This window comes from Aythya ferina, assembly GCF_964211825.1.
Source record: "Aythya ferina genome assembly, contig: HAP1_SCAFFOLD_323, whole genome shotgun sequence".
NCBI lineage: Eukaryota > Metazoa > Chordata > Aves > Anseriformes > Anatidae > Aythya > Aythya ferina.
The window spans coordinates 58,469-77,038 of record NW_028181235.1 but is presented as its reverse complement, the minus strand read 5'-3'; the positions used below and the strand labels follow the sequence as shown (position 1 = coordinate 77,038).

The following is an 18,570-nucleotide window of genomic DNA, read 5'->3' as shown; positions in this document are numbered from 1 at the left end:
AGGGCTCAGCACGGGGACGACAGTTCCGGGCTCGGGACAAGGCCCCAAACCCCACAGCGAGGCCTCAGGGCCCCGCGACAAGGCCTCAAGGCCCGGGCCGAGCCCCCTGAGGTCCGAGCCGCCCCCCACCCACCTCCCCGGCACCCCCCAGCCGCAGGAAGGATACGATGGGCTGCACCATCACCTTCTGCACCTTCTGGCCCTGCCCGCGGTACGCCATGGCTGCCACCGCCTCGCCGCTCCTGCTCCCAGCACCGCAGGCAGAAGAGGCGAAGGCTGATGGTAGAACAGGGCTTCTTGGGGTGAAGGGAAAGCGAGGGCAGGTGGGTGCAGTCTCTGAGCTCTCCTCCTCCTGATTTTGCTTTTTCTCCCCCATTTCTGAGCCGGCAGAAGTCCCCGTGAAGTCCTTCGGCACGATGAAGGCCTGCGTGAGCTCCAGCAGCAGTTTCGTCCGCGGAGGTTTTCCCTGGTGGGGCCGGGGTGTCACAGCACACACACACACACACACAGAGACGCGTGGTTTTGTCCAAACATTAAGTATTTACAACAAATTCGACAAGCGCTTTTCCTCTGCCAGCAGCAAATGCCTGAGGGCCCCCACAGCTTCACAAATCATAGCGGGAAGAGCCTACCGTGCCGCGAAAAGTTCGGAAAATAATTCAAAATTGACCTGCTAGGGGAAAAAAAACGATGGCTGGTGGCAGGGTACACAATACACCCGAATCTCAGCTCTGTCCTCCGCAGGGTCAGTGCCCATACCCAAGCGCGATGCTGATGGCACCCGAACATTTGCTGTAGCAGGCAGCAGAGCCAGCAGCTCAGGGGAGCAAGTTTTAAAACCAAGAGGCACTTAAACAACCCTTCATCGACCCTGTGACTGTGGCAGAGTCCCGACTGCTCACCCCGGAGTCCTCACACAGGCAAAAAGCACCAACCAAAGCCTGGGGGAACTTTGGTATAGCACAAGAGAAGGGAGTGGGGGTAGCGGAGCCGCATGGCAGAGCTGCTGCTTTTCACCATTTGATCCCCCCTGATAACTGAAAGGAAGGCTGGGTGGGCTGACCCCCACCCCCATTCCTGGCAGCAAGTTTGGTCCACAACACACTGCAATAACGATTCTGCTCCCTCCCACCCCTACAGCTTCATCATCTGACACGGGTACAGTCAAAACAATGGCATACACGAGTAAACGTCAAGAGTTGACATAGTAACTCCAGGATTTGGCTATCAACTGTCTGAGAAATCAGAACACCGAAGCTTCACAATGTGCCCAACATCGAGTTGTGCCAAGGGCGGAGGAAGGAAGAAGATTTACATTTCAGCCTTCAGAGCATCGCTCCATCAGAAGATCGATTTGTAGCCACCATGGCGTGCCAATGGAGAACTTTCTGTGGCAAAAGAAGTGCTTTGTCCTCTCGATATCGAAGGTAACCACCTATAGTTACAGAACGGATGCACAAGACCTTAACTCTGACCAGCAGGGAAATTTAGGACAACTGAGCGCAGATCCTGCCAATTTCTACCACTTCGGACTGTGCTTTAAGTCTCATTGCAAAGCCTCAGTTAGAAAAAGGATCACCTCGGGGTATCCAACAAGAAGAACAGTTTTAATTTTTTTTTTTTTTTAATTATACCCTAGGACTACGCAGTTCAACTGTCAATCATCTCGGAGAGTTCAAGGAGGAGGTCATCCTCATCCTTCCCTGGGTCTAAGTCGATTTCGGCTTCCAGTCTGCCTCCTGAGATTTCCCAAAGTAGCTTCTCAAAATCTTCATCCGCAGATAAGGGCGCGTTCCCTGTGGAACTCAGCCAGCGTGTCCGTGCCTCTTCTGGCTGGGAAGAAGCTGAGGTCGAGGTCTCGAGATCCATCTCCATCTGCTCCTCAAATCTTTCCGGGCTTCCAAGACGCACTTCAGGTCTTGGGAGAGCAAGAAAGAACAATCAGGATATGCCATTTCTTAACGGGAAATCCCTTTCCTGCAAACCGGCTCTTACAACTGTAGGCAAGCCCTCCTACGCTTTAATCTTACACAGGGATTGTTATCAATCAACCCAGGGCTACATTTAGAGCCCGATGCGTTACCAGGTACATTTTTCAGTCTGGGGGTTTATCTGTGAAGCCAGGGCACCTGGAGTTGAGGTGGCATTCTTGAGGACCAAAAGGCAGAGGACACTACTCATCATCTATCACCTCACGAGGAAGTAGAACTTCACCTCATCCTCGTTCAGGTATTCAGACAACCCAAGAAGTCACCGGAAAGCTGTGCTGACTTGCAGCATTTCAAGAAAGCCTAATTAAGCAATCCTGCTAGCTGCTAGAAAGTGGTTTCAGGTGACTTATTCCTTTGATGGATTTGGGCTTCAATTATCTCAGAACCCTCATTTTTTCCCACATGTGACAGAACTTATGTTTCCCTGGGGATATACACTGATTAAGAAAAAGAACAAGTTGGGGTTGTCACCTGTTTGGGGGATTTTCTTCAAGTCTGATGGCTGGGACGTGCTCCGGCACGTCTGAAACACCCTAGAAAGCAGCAAAACAGTATTTATGACACATGGGTAAAAGATTCCTTAATAGCTTTTTCCTCCACACTGCTTCTCCTCTGGCATTGCGGAGCCGTGGCCAAAATACAAAACCAAGGTGCTCCTGAAGAAAGTTCACATTCACCTGGAGGTTATTCATGATCTGGTGTCTTTTAAGAACATGGCATTAAGGGACAAAATCCCCCACACCAGAGAAATCACAGCATCAGAGTACCGGTTAAAGAGTGCCATTCATCTCATAAATACAGAAGGGTTCTACAAGCATCCTGGAGACAGCTACTGGATTTCAAAGGAAACAGAAGGCCTGCAGAACGTTTGAGTTTTCCACCTTTTCAAATAGAGGAGGGTAGAAATTTAACAAGGGATCCATCGCTGCATTAGCCCCTGGCCTTACCATGGCTGCTTTTCTGGCTGGAGGTCCCATCATGTCAGCATCAAAGGCAGTCTGTAGTTCCACAGCTGCTATGGCAGAGGGATAACTCCCAGGTGCCTTACGTTTCAGTGCCTTCTTCTTGGGGAAAGTGACTTTCCCACGCGAAGGCTTCGCAGATGTCATAAAGTTGGCTAGAGTAAAAGCAAGAGAGAACTGATACAGTCTTGCTCTGCCTCAGGAAAAATCCAGGTTCTCTTAATCATTTCCACAGTCCTTCTACACACTTAAATGCATTTGGCCAGCACAATTACACCGCCATTGCCTGGATTCTCAGGAATCTTTTCCACATAGGAAACTCTGTCTACCAACAATCCATACAAAGGAACAAAGAAACCGAAGAGCTACAGTAAATAATAATCCAGGACAAGGGAAACCTCAGACACATAGCAATCCTAAGTGCAAGCTAGGTTCACAAATATAGACGGCTTTTATATTTAAAGTCCTGCTCCCGCTAGGAAAGGAAAAAGCAGCAGTTATAGTAGGACAAGAGTGTATGCAACTGTTGTACCAGCTTCCTCTCCCTTGCAGTGATGTCCCACAGTTAAGTTGTTCTACAAAGTCCACATTTGTAGTGTCATTTTCTAGTCTCCCGTTCCTTACCTAACATCTGGCTGGCAGGAAAAGAAACAAACTAAGAAAAAGAAAGTACACCCTTCGCTTCGTAGCACTGCATGGCAAAATGCACCCAGCCAGAGTTACAGCATGAGAATTGTCATCTTCTGTCTGTATTTCAGAAGACAACCTAAGTAACTCTTAACCTTCAACACTTACTTTTAGCTTCCTGGCCCTGAAATTGAGCTGCCACTTTCCCTGCTGGTTCAGTATTAAAGAAGCCAGCAGTAGATTTGACAGCAGCTTCCTCCTGCCGAAGCTTCTCTTGTTGTTCTCTCTGTTGCCACTTCTCCCACCGTCTCTCTTCAAAGCTCTTCTCTGGACATTTACGAGTTCCACTCTGCTGAGTGGGCTAGAAGGAAAGAAAAGGAGTGCATGAATAGGACAAAAAAAATAAATAAAATCCGTGGAGATTTCGTTAAGAAAATCTGATCAGCAATCCCTCCAAAATGGTCTTGATGTGGAACAGCATATTAATCTCGTTCAGGTTACTGTTGTTTTTTTTTGTTTGTTTGTTTTTGTTTTTTTTTTTTTTCCATAAAATTCTGCCTGTAACAAGAGCCATGCTTTACTATGGACGCAGTCTCACATATCTGCAATATCCACTATGGCAAGCTTCTTTAAACAGATAGGGTGTTCTGCTGTACATCTATTTATCACATTCTTTTTAAGCAGCAGAAAGTCATACAAGTTCCCCTATACAGTATCCATTGACAGATTGATTTCCTTGAACACAGAACTCTGGCCTTCTGTATTAAATCCTTCATGTCTGACAGATCAAGTCAGTAAGAACAAAAAGAATTCCCTCCACGTTAACTGTGTAGATTTCAGCTGGTGCTAACAGGGTTTCTTTGTTGCTGTGGTATAAACAGACTGATTCCAAGTTTGAGGATTACAGAGTTGTCTGGAAATGCTGCTGGCGATAGGATTTAGACTGCACTGCAGCTCCTACCAGCTGCTGAAGGGTAAGAACACACTCAAGAGGGTGGCACACGGTGAGTAACAAAACTTGTCAGAATTATCAGAAATTGTACGAATGTATGTGTGTCTTCACAGAGGACTCACCTGTACATCAGGTCCAGAGGAACGTTTAGGAAAAGGCCGGTTCAATTCCACTGCCTTCTTTTCTTCTTTTTCAGGTGCTTTAAAAAAAGACAAAAAAAAGTGTTGTCAACGGCAGAAATAAAGAAAGCTGGGTACTTGTTTCCTTTGTGCATTTATTTCCTTGTGTCCCATGAGAGAGAGAGAGAGAAAGGCTACAATGTGCAAGCCATTCAGCATTTATCCATGAAGCAGATCCTGAGCAAACTGAACTTGCTCAATATGGGAAGCACCTCACTGGGGCAGGCATTAAAGCATCTTATTACCTGTTAGTTTTGTGCTCCATAAAGATTTCTGCTCTGCTGGGGCAGGTCCGGGTTGTGCTGAGGGAGCTGGCACATCTCCTTCACTCTGCTGCATCCGCAGAGCTTTCTCACGCTTTATTTCTTCCAAGGTTTTAACACGCACTTCTCCTTCCGGCTTGACTTTTCCTGCCGGCTCCTTCGCCTGCCCTTTGCTGGGCCCGGACAGAGCGAGCTGCTTCTTGGACTCACCCTGAATTTTGCTCTTGCTATGGCATTCTCCTGCTTTTTTCTTCTCTTCTACCAAGCGATTATTCTTTTTTTCGGACAAGGCTTCAGAGAAAGTTTGGATGCGACCTGCACGAGCAGCTCTTGCCCCTGCGCTGGAATCTTCAGTTTTACCATGCCCTTCAGCCTGGGCTTTGGCTTGAGTTTCGCGTCTCTGAAGAGCTTTCTCACGACGGATTTCCTCCAGTGTTTTCACATGGATCTCTCCCATCGGCTTGGCAGCCTTCCCTGTCATCATCAAGAAATGAGGAGAAGCACCAACATTTAAAGAGAGTCCAGCAATATTTTAAGTCTCCAAAATTTGTCAGAGCACTAAGGAAAACTCATCTTGAGCGTTCCCAATAATGCATCTTAGAACAATATCCTTAGAACAACATTCTCCTCCTCCTCTGAGCCACTTGTATTTTGAAGACCAGCCCTATCCAGAGAGAACTGCTACACAGAAATGCTGCTTTACTTTATTACTTTTTCAGACTGCATTTCAAATTCCTGCTCCTGGCAGTGGTTCTATTCTAATTGTACGTAACGGTTCACAGAAGCAGCTAAAAACCTCGACAAGGCACAAGTAGAAAATAAACACACACCTAGAGCCAGAGTTCTGATAGTGGCTGTCAGAAGAGCTTCAGCACTCAAGCAAGAGGCGTCAGTTCTTTGTTTTCGTTTAAATTAGTTTGTAGGGATGTATGAAAGCAGTCCAAGTTCGTGGAAAGGAAGGAGGAGAAAGCATATTTAATATCTAGCTGTTACCTCTCTCAGTACTGGTCTGCTTAGGAGGTAATCCCAGCCTGTCCTTCAGAGACTTGGGAACTCGAACTGCAAAACAGAAAAAGAACGAATTAGGGAGGCTGCATAATGTCAACTTCAGGTTCACATTTCAAAACAAGACAGGAAAGGTGACTTTGAATCCCAGTGATTACGACCTCAGCCAACATGCAAAAAGAAACATCACTGGAAAAGGACAAACAGAAAGACTAAATACGAAACCCAGGAATCCAATCCAGATGCCCGTTTAGTACCTGTCTCTCTCTTGGGTGCTTTGTCAGCATTTCCCGGAGCCTCTACCTTCTTCCCCAGCCTTTCAGCAAGGCTGCGCTTCACTGGAAGGCTGCTTACATCATCTTCAGAGAAAACAAGGAATATTGTAAGAACTTTTCTTTGCAGGAAGGTTTGAGAACAGTCAACAATAAGCTTCTCTTTTTCAAGCATATTTTCATAGAATTGCCTTTCAGCTGCTAAATGATTTATTTATTTATTTATTTGCCATTTCTGCAGTCAACACAGATCTCCACTGCAATGTATTTTCCTTTCATACATCACAAATACTCTTTAATGCAGTCATATATAGAAGGCAGCACCTACGTAACAGCTCATAAAAAGTTCTTACCCGCGGAGGCTTTCCGTTTTCCTTGTCTATCAGCAAGATCTACTCGAACCACAGGTTCCTCCCCTAAAACAAAAGGGAATTTTTTTTTCTATTTCACAGAAACCAGTAGCCAACAGAAATAGTATCCTGTTAGCCCATGTCCAAAAAACCCCAGTCAGACACTGTTTTGACAGCTAAACCACATAAACTCATATTTTAACTATAATTAACATGGAAAAAAAATATTAATAGTCTCAGTGCTTGCTTCAAATTCCAGCTGAGATAGTAGAAAGTGAATCTGAGTCTGCTTGACACCTATACTTTGTGCAGAACAAAGCTGCATAAGCAAGCAGAATATTCTTAGGTGCAAATGCTGAGAAATATTCCTTTCTAAGGTGAATGTCTACGAGTAAAAGTACTTCCACACTTTTTTCCCTTTAAAAGGCATTTGCACAGCTCTAAACAATTTATACACAAACTCCTGTCATACTGTGTCCACACCTGCCACTGTACGCCTCTTTAATGCTTCAGAAATTGCTTCTTATATAGCACTGGCTTCTACAGCTCGCTCTTCTCGTTACTCTTCTGGTTTTCAGTTACCCCCCTATTGGCATACTGACACTTTTTTTTTTCTCTCCTGCCACTGCACTTAACCTGAGCACCAAATCTTTCCAGTACAACCAGGGACTTTAAGCATAAAAGCACGTTTTGAACAGAAGGCAGCACCAGAAGGCTAACATGGGTGAATTGTTTTAATTATTGCTTAACCCTCCAGTTTAGGAGTAATGAAATCAAAACAAAAGCATTCATTATTACCTTTCTTGGAAGACACTGTCACAGTTCTCACCACTGTCCGGACATTTTCCTCTTCTGGAGCAGGAAAAATCATAGAATCAACGGGACGAAGAGAAGATCTTGAAGAACCTTCTGTTCAGAGCAACCAAAACGTAAGGAAGTTTACCCAACATAAAAAACTATCACAAAGAACAAAAAACTTTAAATGATTTGTTACTGTCAAAAATACAGCAAGCAGAGCATGTAAAGAAGAGAGGTGACTAATTTGCCTCTGGTTGCCCTTTGAACTCCCATTTAGAATACCAGCTGGCTGAGAATCAGGTTGCTTTATGCCCCCAGCTAAAAATGGAAGTCTGTCCCTCAAGCAGCTCCCAGTCACCATCACCTGCCGTGAACAGGATAAGAAAGTACGGAATATTAACTCACCACCGTGTCTCTTATTTTTTTCCTTCATCTTCTGCCATTTGATTTCCTCAAGTGTTTTTATTCCAAAATTCAGATTGCCCTCTGAAAACAGGAAACAGTTCATGAGACAGGCTTAGAGGCACTCACTGAGGACCACAGGTCCTCAGGCTTCTTAGCGCTCAGGAACTTTCTGAAGTATTTCGAATAAAGCCTGCCAACACTCCTCACAAGTGAAAGAGCCATAGAACCAATGGCATTTTGCCCCTCCTTTCATCCTTCAGGGTTCAAAATGTAGTTTTAATTTTAATCCATTTACACGATATTAGATCCCTCTATCGTTAGATATGGCTTATCAACAGTGGTTGCAAGGCTGCACGTGCAGCCATTTAAACTCCATGCTGTGGCCCTGTTTTGTTCTCCAAAAGTAAAGAAAAGGAGTTCACCTTTCTGACCCAATGGGCACATGATGGTATTAATGGCAGAAATGAGATCATGGAAATAACCGACTCCATTCAGCACCCCTACATTTTGTTGTGTTTTTACACCACGCTGCTTTTGACTTAACTGTCAAGTTCTTCTGATTTATCCTACTAAGGTGCTGGCATACCTTGTTTAGTAGTAGTAGAACTGCCTTTCCGAGTGGAAATCACCCGTAATCCATTTTTGCCTTCCGCAGCTGGATGCTGGACGGGAGTTTTAGTTTCTTCTCCTTCCTCAGAAAGTTGGTCTGAAGGGGAAAAATCGATTCAGTTATGCATAGACCAGGTTGGTCATGATTACGTAGCTCATGCAGTGACACTTCAGCCCATGGTTCATATAAAAAACGTTGTTGCTGTTTTGTTTTTTTTGTTTGTTTGTTTGTTTGTTTGTTTGTTTGTTTTTAAACAGCTACACTGACCTGATGAACTCCTAAGTAGAATACACTAGGACAAAACATCTAGGACTCTAGATTCTCTCTGCAGCTTTAACTACTACACAACACATTGCTCTTCAGACAGAAAAAAGAAATTTCCTTCCTAGTTTCACATAGAACTTTACACAAAAGACCAGCTAAAGCCAGGAGTGGTTCTAAGCTTTCCTCCAACGTTTCAGCTTCTGTCCACTGACTGCCAGACAAAGCCACCAGTGACCTGGCCAGACTGCCTGCCCTATCGCTAGTCAGACCTCAGGTCATCTGTGATTTATACATTCATTTACAGCACAGATTCCTTCCAAGAACCAAAGATTTAACACATTCATTTACAGCACAAATTCCTTCAAGAACCAAAGATTTAACACATTCATTTACAGCACAAATTCCTTCAAGAACCAAAGATTTACACAATCATTTACAGCACAAATTTCTTCCAAGAACCAAAACATGCTCACCATCATCATCTTCATCATCATCTGCAGCATTGATTACAACTGGAGGGTGTGTAGGGCTTGGGACATTTTCAGAGTTTTCCACTTTCGTCACCCCCTTAGCTGTGGAGAGGGATTTGACTGGACAGAAAGTTTGTTTTGCTGCAGTGACATCTGAGCCACTTTCAGATCATCGTCCGCGCACTCAGGCGGACTTGGCAGTGTAGCTAGAGGAAGACGAGGATCATCGGTAATATGGCAGTTTAAAACTTTGACCACAATGCAAAGAGATGGTAGCAAAGGCAGATAACCCGCACAGACAACGAATTCAGCATCTCCTTTTGCCCATCCCATCACTGCTTACACCGTGAACAATGATTTCCCTTCCAACAACACCACATCTCCCTACCACCCAGCAAAAGAGGAAACAACAGGAAGCAAACTGCAAGGCAAACATCACACTAAGCAAAGAGAAGCTGAGCACGAAAGCAGAAAACAAACACCAGCAGTACACTCGGTGCAGTACACCTATGACTGCAGACCTTTTCCTGCCCTCACAAATGAACAGTTACCTGACGCCCCCTACAGGATTGGCACCCACTAAGTACTACTCAAAATTAATTCTTCAGCGCTTAAAGAAAAAGGACCTAAACTCACTCTTGCTTGGTGGTAGGAATTGTCCATCGATGTAACGTCCCTTTGCATGATGAAAAGCACAGTTGGCTTTCTGACAGCCTCCCGGCTGGTTCTCCCAGTAGCAAGGAATCTCACTGCGCTTTTTCTGAAGACAGAAAGAAAGAAAAGCTCGTGATAACATGCACCTGAGGCTTGCAAAGAGATGCACAGCTCCAGATCGTGACAGCTGTCACAACACAGTGCTGAAACATCATTCCAAAGGTCAGTTTCTCAGTTAAGTGTAGTATTTCTGGGCATATTCACAAAGTTTGCATAAGCTGTAACCACTATGCACATTTAGTTTGGTCATCACTCAGTTTGAGAAGACAGGCACTCTCAGACATCAGTTGAGGGTGGCTTAAACTAATACACCTAGGATTATACTAGGATTATTCAGAGGGAAAAAGAACATCTGAAATTGCCTAGGTTAACCCTGTCTAGAACTACTTCTTGGACACTTAGTTCTGCTGCACCTTTAACTTTCCCCACTTCCTACCCCAGGCAGCTACAACAGCGTTATCTGAAGGACTGTGGGTCAGAAGACACCTGATAGTTCATTATCAAGCCTGCTCCCATGAGGATAGAACAGCCTGTTTATTACCCCCCTGCTCCAGCAGGTTTTAGCAGTCTATTTAACAGCTATTCTGCATCTCTTGAGAAAACTGTCAGCATCTAATAAAAAAAAATAAAAATATCTTGCTAAGACATACCTAAGGCATTGATTTTATTTCCCTCTGCTTCCTCCCACCCCCCCTCTTGGTAACAGAAACCAGTATGATTTTGAAGCAAACGAATCTATCCTGCAAAAGCACAATCAGTACACCTACGGCACTGAAAAATGCTTTTGTTGATTTATTTTGAGAACACATTGTTAGGCACTCACGTCAATTTCCATGTGTCTGAATCGGCAGACATTCCTGAAACAACGACCCTCCTGCCACAGCTTGCAGACCGTCTCATTGCCCAGAGCAGCTTCGCAGTGGCGGTAGGCACATTTGTCTCCCTGGAACCAAAAGGAAACCAACAAGGAAAATAGAGTACAGCCTCAAAAATGGCCATGCTGCTGCCTCATGTTGCTACAACTGAATTCACAATCTATCTGGTTCTCAAGTTAACCAAAGACCAGTGCGCTTCCTCCTCCTAATCTACTCCTTCCTGAAAAAAAAAGGGGAAAAAAAAGCAAGGCAAAGGAAAACCTGCCATACCTTGCTACAGGTAGAATAGAAATAGAAGTAGCAATCGTCTCCTTGTTTAGACATGCCGACGAGTTCTGCTAACAAGCTCGGGTTCTCTCCACAGGGACTTCCTCTGCTCTTGGAGAGAGCTGTCTTCACCCTTGCTTGGGCTGAAAGTCTTCTACTGGCTTGTGATCGGTGAAATCTTCTTTTTAAAAGTAACCCGAAAGAAAGTAACAAGTGAAAAATAATGAGGAACCAACATTTTTCCAGCTTTCTTCAGTTAATCAAATCCAGTTATCAGTCTCTCGAAGAGAGCAAAGCCTTGAAATCAGCTGTTACATGAACTAACTAAATATTAAAGTTCTGTAAAGCTGCCAGGAGCTTTGTCAGCAAGCGTTCTCTTCCACGTCCTCAATAATATGACCTGGAGCACATCTGGAAGCCTGAAAACGGAGTCACTCCTTAAAAAAACACCTGATGATACATGCAAGTCAATAATCAACTATGGCTACAAATAACTTCTCTAGAACACAGTTAGGACGCATTAAACAGCACGTTCCAGGCCCTGTGGGTCTTTGATTTCACCTACCTGGACAACCTCAGCAAAGTTATCGATCTTCAAAGGCTTCCAGTTAACTGCTCCTGTAGGCCGAACCAAGACTGAATCCGTGAATTAATAATAAAGGGGTAGGAAGAATTTTCCTCCTCACTTTGCCAAGGGAACCTCTCATCCACAATTCAAACATAGGATGCGCTTTTAAACAGCTTATAACTAAGAGAGGAAGCAAGTCCATTTGAATGCTCTCTCAGACTGGATGCAGCCAGGGTTAGTTAGCTCTTCAAAAAAATAAAAACCAAAAAGCAAAACAAAACAAAAACAAAAAAAACAGCGCATTTAGAGATGAACGCGTGATTCAAAGTGGCTGCTAAAATGAGGCTCCATCTTCCACAGCCGGACAATTTAACTTTTTTTTTTTTTTTTTTAATTTAAAATTCAGCATGTTCCAATCTCTGGTCTTCAAGATTTCTTCACCTATTAAGAAAACACAAAAACCTTTCCCCGTCTTTATTGCCTGTACAGCAAAAAACATACCAGTGCATCTAAAGCCACAGATGTGCATACGCATACACACATTTGTGTTTATACACACACGAGGAGGGAGTGAGAGAAAGTTAGCGAGAGCGACAGTGAAAATCAGAATTTTTGCCTTTTCGACACAGAGAGCGCGTAAAAATTCTCTCATTTTGAGGGAACTAGAAAAAAATGGAGGCTCTACAAAAGATTTTGATGAGTATGCCTTCGAGGCCGATGCTTTGTAACATGAGGGATCTGGGGGCCAGCACACAAATATGCATACGGATGTACATGCATACAGGATAAACATATCTATACACACAAGCGTGCACAGTAGATGTTGTATGATCTCCATATCGAGAACAACTCGTAGCCCTGATCAGACACGTAGAGTTGCAATCAATTAACAGCAGCAAGACAGCAGATCAAGGGTACAGCAAGCTTTGAGAGGCAGGGGAATGCTCACTTTGCCAGTGGCACGGCTGCATGATACCAAGGATTTTGGATTACTTTGATTTTTTGGAAGCAATTTGGTTTTTCTTTCTGCGCTGTAGCAAATACCACAGGTTTGCCATCACGTGCTGTTCCCTAATCCATATATCCATCATCATCCATTGCTGCAGGATCATGAAAGGTTAGAGAAGACGACTTAGGTCCAATTTAACAGCCAATGATTTTTCGATGAGCAGAGCTGCAACAGATTTTATTTAGCCACAAGCATTTTCTTTTCTTTTTTTCTGATATGAAGCTAGAAATTTTGATTTTTTTTTTTTTTAAAGACACTAAATGTCACAAAACCTGCAACCAGACCAGATAAAGTTCAATTCAGAGTGATTCTGAATCCTTTCAATAAAACGCTGCACATTTCTGTGCAAATTATTTCTGACTCTTCTGGACAAAAGTGGATGAAATAGTTCTTACAAATTAATAATAAAAGGTTGGAAGCTTTTACTCACACAAACACTAGTGAATTTTCCAGGAAATATTGTTTTGGCAGGGAATTTTCCCAAATCTAAAATAAAGAGAGGAAAAGTTGGGTTCTCATATTAGTTACTGCTTTTGACTGCTGGACAAAGGGAATAAAAACAGTAGTTAAGTGCAAGGTTTCCTTCTCTTCTTTAGTATGGATAGGAATCGTCACTTCGGACCTTTAGCACCTTCAGAAACACACCCAGTGCCATGCAGGTTCCTCTGCAGCTACTTCTAACAATTACTGGTGCTCCTTAGCATGGAAGTTTGACTCAAAACTCTCTCCAGATTTAGCTCTTTTGACTGCCCAAGGAGCTCATCATTTTGCTTGTTGCCTTCCATTTTCCTGAACAGACCGGGAACGCTGTTCAGAATCTGAATGGATCTGGTCTAAGGAATGGGAAGAAAGCAAAACCAACGATACCTTGCAGTATTCCAAATTCCAAAAAAGCAGTCTCATTTTAAAAAGGACCTCAAAAGCTTTTTTTTTTTTTAAACTGACATCTGCCAACATAGCAATCCAAGCGCTAAACCAACTGAAGTTGCCCCTGAAAGCCTGAATAAAAGTGAGTAACTCTGGTGCACTCAGCAGGTCTGTAATAGAAGTCGGTCTGATTTTTCGATTTCTTTTGTTTTTGCTCCAGGGTGCTGGTAAAATTTTTGCATTAAGAGATTTTGAACCTTTTGTACCAAAGAATTAGAGATGCGCTACAGTGCCAGTAGCTGGGGGTCTGGAAATACACACCAACAAGTGTCATAAGCTTTGCCTTTGCTGAAGGAAGATGAATAGTACAAAGAAAATCTGTCTAGTTTGTTTTACAAGCTTGTCTTTCTCAGTACGGAACAAACTGACCTCCCTGGTCGAACTTTGCAGTTGCCCATTCTGCCTTTGTCCTGCAGAGAAGAGCAAGAAAGGAACAAATCTATTTTTGCACCCCAAAAACGCATTAGAGGAGGATTATCACACCCACCTAAGGGTACTGCCTTGTTTGTTTATAAAGCACAAAGCATTTCTCTTGGACAGTCTCTCTTGCTGGCCTCTTTTGTGCCTTCCATTTATAATAAAGATATTAAGATGCTTACCCCTTGCTTGTTTTTTTTTTTTTTTTTTTGTTTGTTTGTTTGTTTTTTTAAAGAACAGTGGAAGTGGAGAGTCGGATGACAAGCAAGAACAAACACTAGAAACTCCTTGTTCTGCCCCTGCTTTTTAATCACCCAGCATCACCCCGGCTGCAAAACAGCCTCTGCTGATTTACCTGCTTGTTAAAGCACCCCACAGGCTGCAAGTGCGGTGTGCTAGGTGTCAAGTTATATTTAACGGTGCACACGTAACCATTCATCTTCCCACAGTCGAAGCACAGAACAGCCTCTTGCTAACAGAACTCATCCCTGCTGCTGCAAGAAACCTCAAGGCCTGCAGGAAAACCTCAAGCTAAGAGTTCCAAAGCAAAAGCAGAAAACGCATCATTTGTACTCTTTCTATTTGAGGGAATTCTAGCTGCTAAACGCTGCCTACATCTGAGGGCACGTTCTGAGGCTGCCGGGAAGGACACTCAACACCCACTGACAGCACGAGTGCAAAGATGCCAGCCAAGAAGGCAAAGGTTAGAGCTGAACGCTGCCTCAGCTTCCTCCAGCAGCCAGCTTTCACCACGCTCTCTGAGACTCGGAGCCCCGAGTTACCGCAGCCGCCACGTACAGCTGCTCCTTGCTGGCCCAAACTATTTGAAGAGTCTTCAAACTTCAGGGACCTGTTTTACGACAGCCTCAAGATCAAATTCATCTGTTCCTGAAGGCGCTGATCGTCCTGCTGTTTCTGTAGCTGTCAAAGAACAATCCTGAACCGAGGCACTCGTCTGATCAAACAGTGCTTCGGCACAGATTTGTCTTTAGCTTGACACATCAAGGTGAAGAGGAATCGATTCTTGCAAGCAACCTCTCAAGCAGGGATCTAATAAGGTGACCAAAACGACAGATCTGTTGTGCAGATCTGAGCACGTCACTCTGCAGGGAATCACTTTCAAGCCTAAGATGTTTCACCCATCTCCCTGCCCCAGAGCGACACAAGGAAAGCTCTTAAGCAATTGCTAGCCTCTCCTCAGTGCTCACGAGTCCCAAATCACTAATTTTACAATATATAAACCATGGCAGCTGGCACCTAGTTGGCACACGGTGACACTGCACACGTTGGCAGTGTCGTCAGGAGCTGGAAAGTCAGGGGTGAGGGGGTTAAGGGAAAACCACACATCAGTTTAGCAACTTGGCTCCCGTAGGATACTTCCTACGGCAGGACTTTTAGCAAAGTCCCTCCCTCAGAGGGACCTGCTGGCTAATTAAAACGGGACTTCTGCTGGAGCAGTCAGAAGGCAGCAGGGTATCAGGAGATATCCAGTGGGCATCACCGTCAGTCTGTGGCAGTTTGGGGTCCAGGTATCAGTGGTTACGCGTGGTTTTCTCTGCTTCACTTTCTCCAAAACTGTGAAAAAATAGTTCTTTTACAGCACTGTACAGTCACACGTTACGGATGGAACCAGCTGCATCCACTTCCAGAACGACGGTGTTGGAAAAAGGTGCCTTTGGTGGTCAGGAGCACAACAGCTCTGGTGAGGTGTTATTTAAGTGTGTTCTTACATCTGAGTTTCCTCATAGCAGTATGGAGCTGAGGGGGTCCAGGTTTCCCAGGTAAGATTGATGGTTTTTCTCCTACCAAGCACCAGCTCAGTATACAAAGCTCTGTTGATAACACCCAAGCGTGTAGATGTTAAACTGAAACTGCTTTTAAACCTATTTGTTGTTACGAAAATAGCTTCATACACCATCTTCACAGGGTAAAAATTCACATGGAAGGACAAAAAAACCCAGAAGCGCTTCCTGAGCTTCAGTTTACCAACAGCACCATCGGATTTAGATCCTGGCCTGGCAGCCAGGATGCAGGGTCTGTAAGCATTGCTGCGATGTGCAAGTGCCAAGGCAGGTTTCTGGCCTGCCCTGAATAAAATACCTTTTTTTTTTAATACAAACAGCGTGCCAGGTACGCTGTAATGCCAATGTGCCAGCTCAATAGAGGATGTCAAACAACAGAGGCGTTTATCCTAATTTCTGGCATGAAAACACTTTTAACAGCATTCTTTTCATGAAGAAACCCCTCTCTATCTTCTCCAATGCTCCAGGATCTGCTGCAGCTGCAGCAGCCGCGCTGGTACAACCCACATCTTTGCCAAATCTTTTCAGTAACTGTGCTTTACCTCGGCAATGTTGAGGTCACTCCTCTTCCTCCTCCAGCTGAGCAAGCAGCTCGCTGGCTCTGCCACACCGCAGGTGCGGAAGCGAAAGCTGGGAACACAGGAGTCAAACTCTCAGCGCTCACGAAGCCACCAGGGCAGAGGGATGACACAGAGGCACCCCGGATCCGCTCTCCCTCCCCGCTGCGAGGCTCGCAGCAGCCCCAACCCGAAGCGCACACAATGCTTCGCATGGTGATGTCACCGCTGATTCTGAGTCCCCACGTGAGGATCTGCTTCACCACTCTCAACGTTGGTGTTGGTTTTTGATTTTTGTTTTTTTTTTTTCTTTTAAACATTCTCAGCTTATGGGAAACCATCAGGTAAACCACAGATCGCTAGGGAAGAAGGCCCACACGAGGGAAGTCCGTGCTTTTCTTCCAGGCAGTGGCACGTGCTTTAACACGCCGCGTTCGACAAAGCAGCTCTCCCCGTTTTGCTCAGTGGCAACAGGCACGACTGCAACGCACACAGCTGTAGGCAGCACCTGCAGGTCCCAAACCCTTAACCCGTTTTTAGAGAGCACCAATTTTTTAAGTAGTGCTTTTCCCTTAATCCAGGACCCCTTCTTTCCTTTATTTCTATCGGGTGGCTCTCCTCCATTTTCCTCCTCAGTGTCTGAGCAGACACTGGGAATCGTTTCCGGAGGAAGGGCACTGCTGAAGCTCCTCCATCTACTCTCCGAGAAAAGAGAGTATGTTAAAGAATACATCTTTCCTTTCTTTTCCCTTTTTTAAATACAATTTCTGAAATCAACGCTGCGGCCTGGCAGCAAATACCTACGGGACTAAAGATGATTCCTCATCCTCACTGTAACGTTGTAGTTAACCTCCCAACGAACCCATCTCCCCAGGAAGCGGCCATTTGAGATGGGAAGGGGCAGAGCAAGAGGAAGCTCTCCTTAGCCTAGCTCTTCCCCCAACACCACCTCGCCACCCAGCACCAAATTCAACTCACCTGCTCCGCCCGATCACTCGAACGGGCGTCCGACGCTGGCACACGCCGCAGCGGTGGTTCTGACGTGCCTTAAATCACCTCTCCGCAGAATATCTCGGGTCTGTACGCTCAAATAACGCAGTATTTGAGAAATAACGCCCAGAGCTCACACTCTGAGTGCAGCCCAACAGCACCGAAGCACCGGTAGGCTAAACATTCCGAACCTGGCAACAAGGCTGACCCAAGCAACAGCACGGAACCCTTCTGCACCTTCAGCGTGGACATCAGCGTAAGGAAACACAGACCTCCTCGATCCAAATTTTAAGCGAGAAACGCAAAAGGTCACCCAACCGGCTTGTTTTCAGCAAGCTAAAGGAGAAATTAAGGCGACAACCGGGTGCATCCAGAGTTAGTCAGATCCTGAAGGCAGTTCCTTGGGGGAACGGAGGAGCAACGCGCCAGATGAGGGCTGCCTTACAGCGCACCCCTTAGAGGCACTGCTACGGAAGGAAGGCAGAAGGTTGGAACTCGAAAGAACTCGCAAGGTGCCCGTTAAGGGGGAAATCTTTCATTTTTTTCTCAGCAGAACCTCCCCTCTGCCCCCCACCCCCCCCATGAAGGCAGCCCGGGGACTCTTTGCTTCCTTAGGGAGAGGGCAGGGACGGGGCAGGGTGGTGGGACAGATGGCCAGAGGGTCAGATGGACGGACAGACAGACAGCCGGACAGAGGGCCCAGCAAGGCCTGACGAAGGGCTCAGGAGCGGGAGGGAAGGGCAGGGCGAGGGGAAGGGCGGCCCCGGGCCTGACAGGAGACCTTGGGCCTAACCCCGGGCAGCAGCTCCGCGTCTCACAGGGCCCAGAAGGGGCTGATACAGGGGGAGGGAACACCCCAGCCCCCAGCCCTGCCTCCAGGCCCTGCGGCCTTCACCTCCCCCCCTCCCCTAAGGGCACCCCGACCCACAGGGCCTGCGACACGGCCTGCTCCCCCTCAGGGCAGCAGAGGGGAGCCCGGCCGGGCAGGAGGCCTTTCCCCTGCCCCCCGCTGGTCTATGAAGGGCTCTAGTTACCGGCGAGCAGGGATTTTTACTGATCCTGGCCGGACAACAAAGACTACTTATTAGAGAAGTACAATTCTTTTTTTCCTTGTGATAACTTTTCTTGACCAAAAAACACGATTGTGAATGAGGGAAATGAAAGATGTAACATGGGGACGTGCGGATACTCACGATGATGCAGCCTTCTATCCGCATGTTCGCTGCGCTGCTGGGATAGCAGCTGCGGGAGCCTGGCAGCAGAGGGCAGTGAAGCCAAGCAGCTGGGATCCGTCTC

The 18,570-nt window shown here is 45.7% G+C and overlaps 1 pseudogene across 1 annotated transcript; it reads right to left on the bottom strand.

The window, feature by feature from the left end:
• Positions 1-1,642: 1,642 nt before the first annotated feature.
• Positions 1,643-18,453, bottom strand: LOC311429092 (zinc finger CCCH domain-containing protein 11A-like; annotated as a pseudogene). The gene is made up of 18 exons: positions 17,263-18,453; positions 16,270-16,357; positions 11,008-11,182; positions 10,686-10,805; positions 9,785-9,908; positions 9,152-9,354; positions 8,391-8,510; positions 7,805-7,885; positions 7,400-7,510; positions 6,605-6,667; positions 6,237-6,338; positions 5,968-6,033; positions 4,957-5,448; positions 4,655-4,731; positions 3,749-3,941; positions 2,939-3,108; positions 2,463-2,524; positions 1,643-1,918 (listed from the first exon to the last, which is right to left on the bottom strand). The product of its transcript is annotated as a zinc finger CCCH domain-containing protein 11A-like (transcript).
• Between the last annotated feature and the right edge of the window lie 117 nt (positions 18,454-18,570).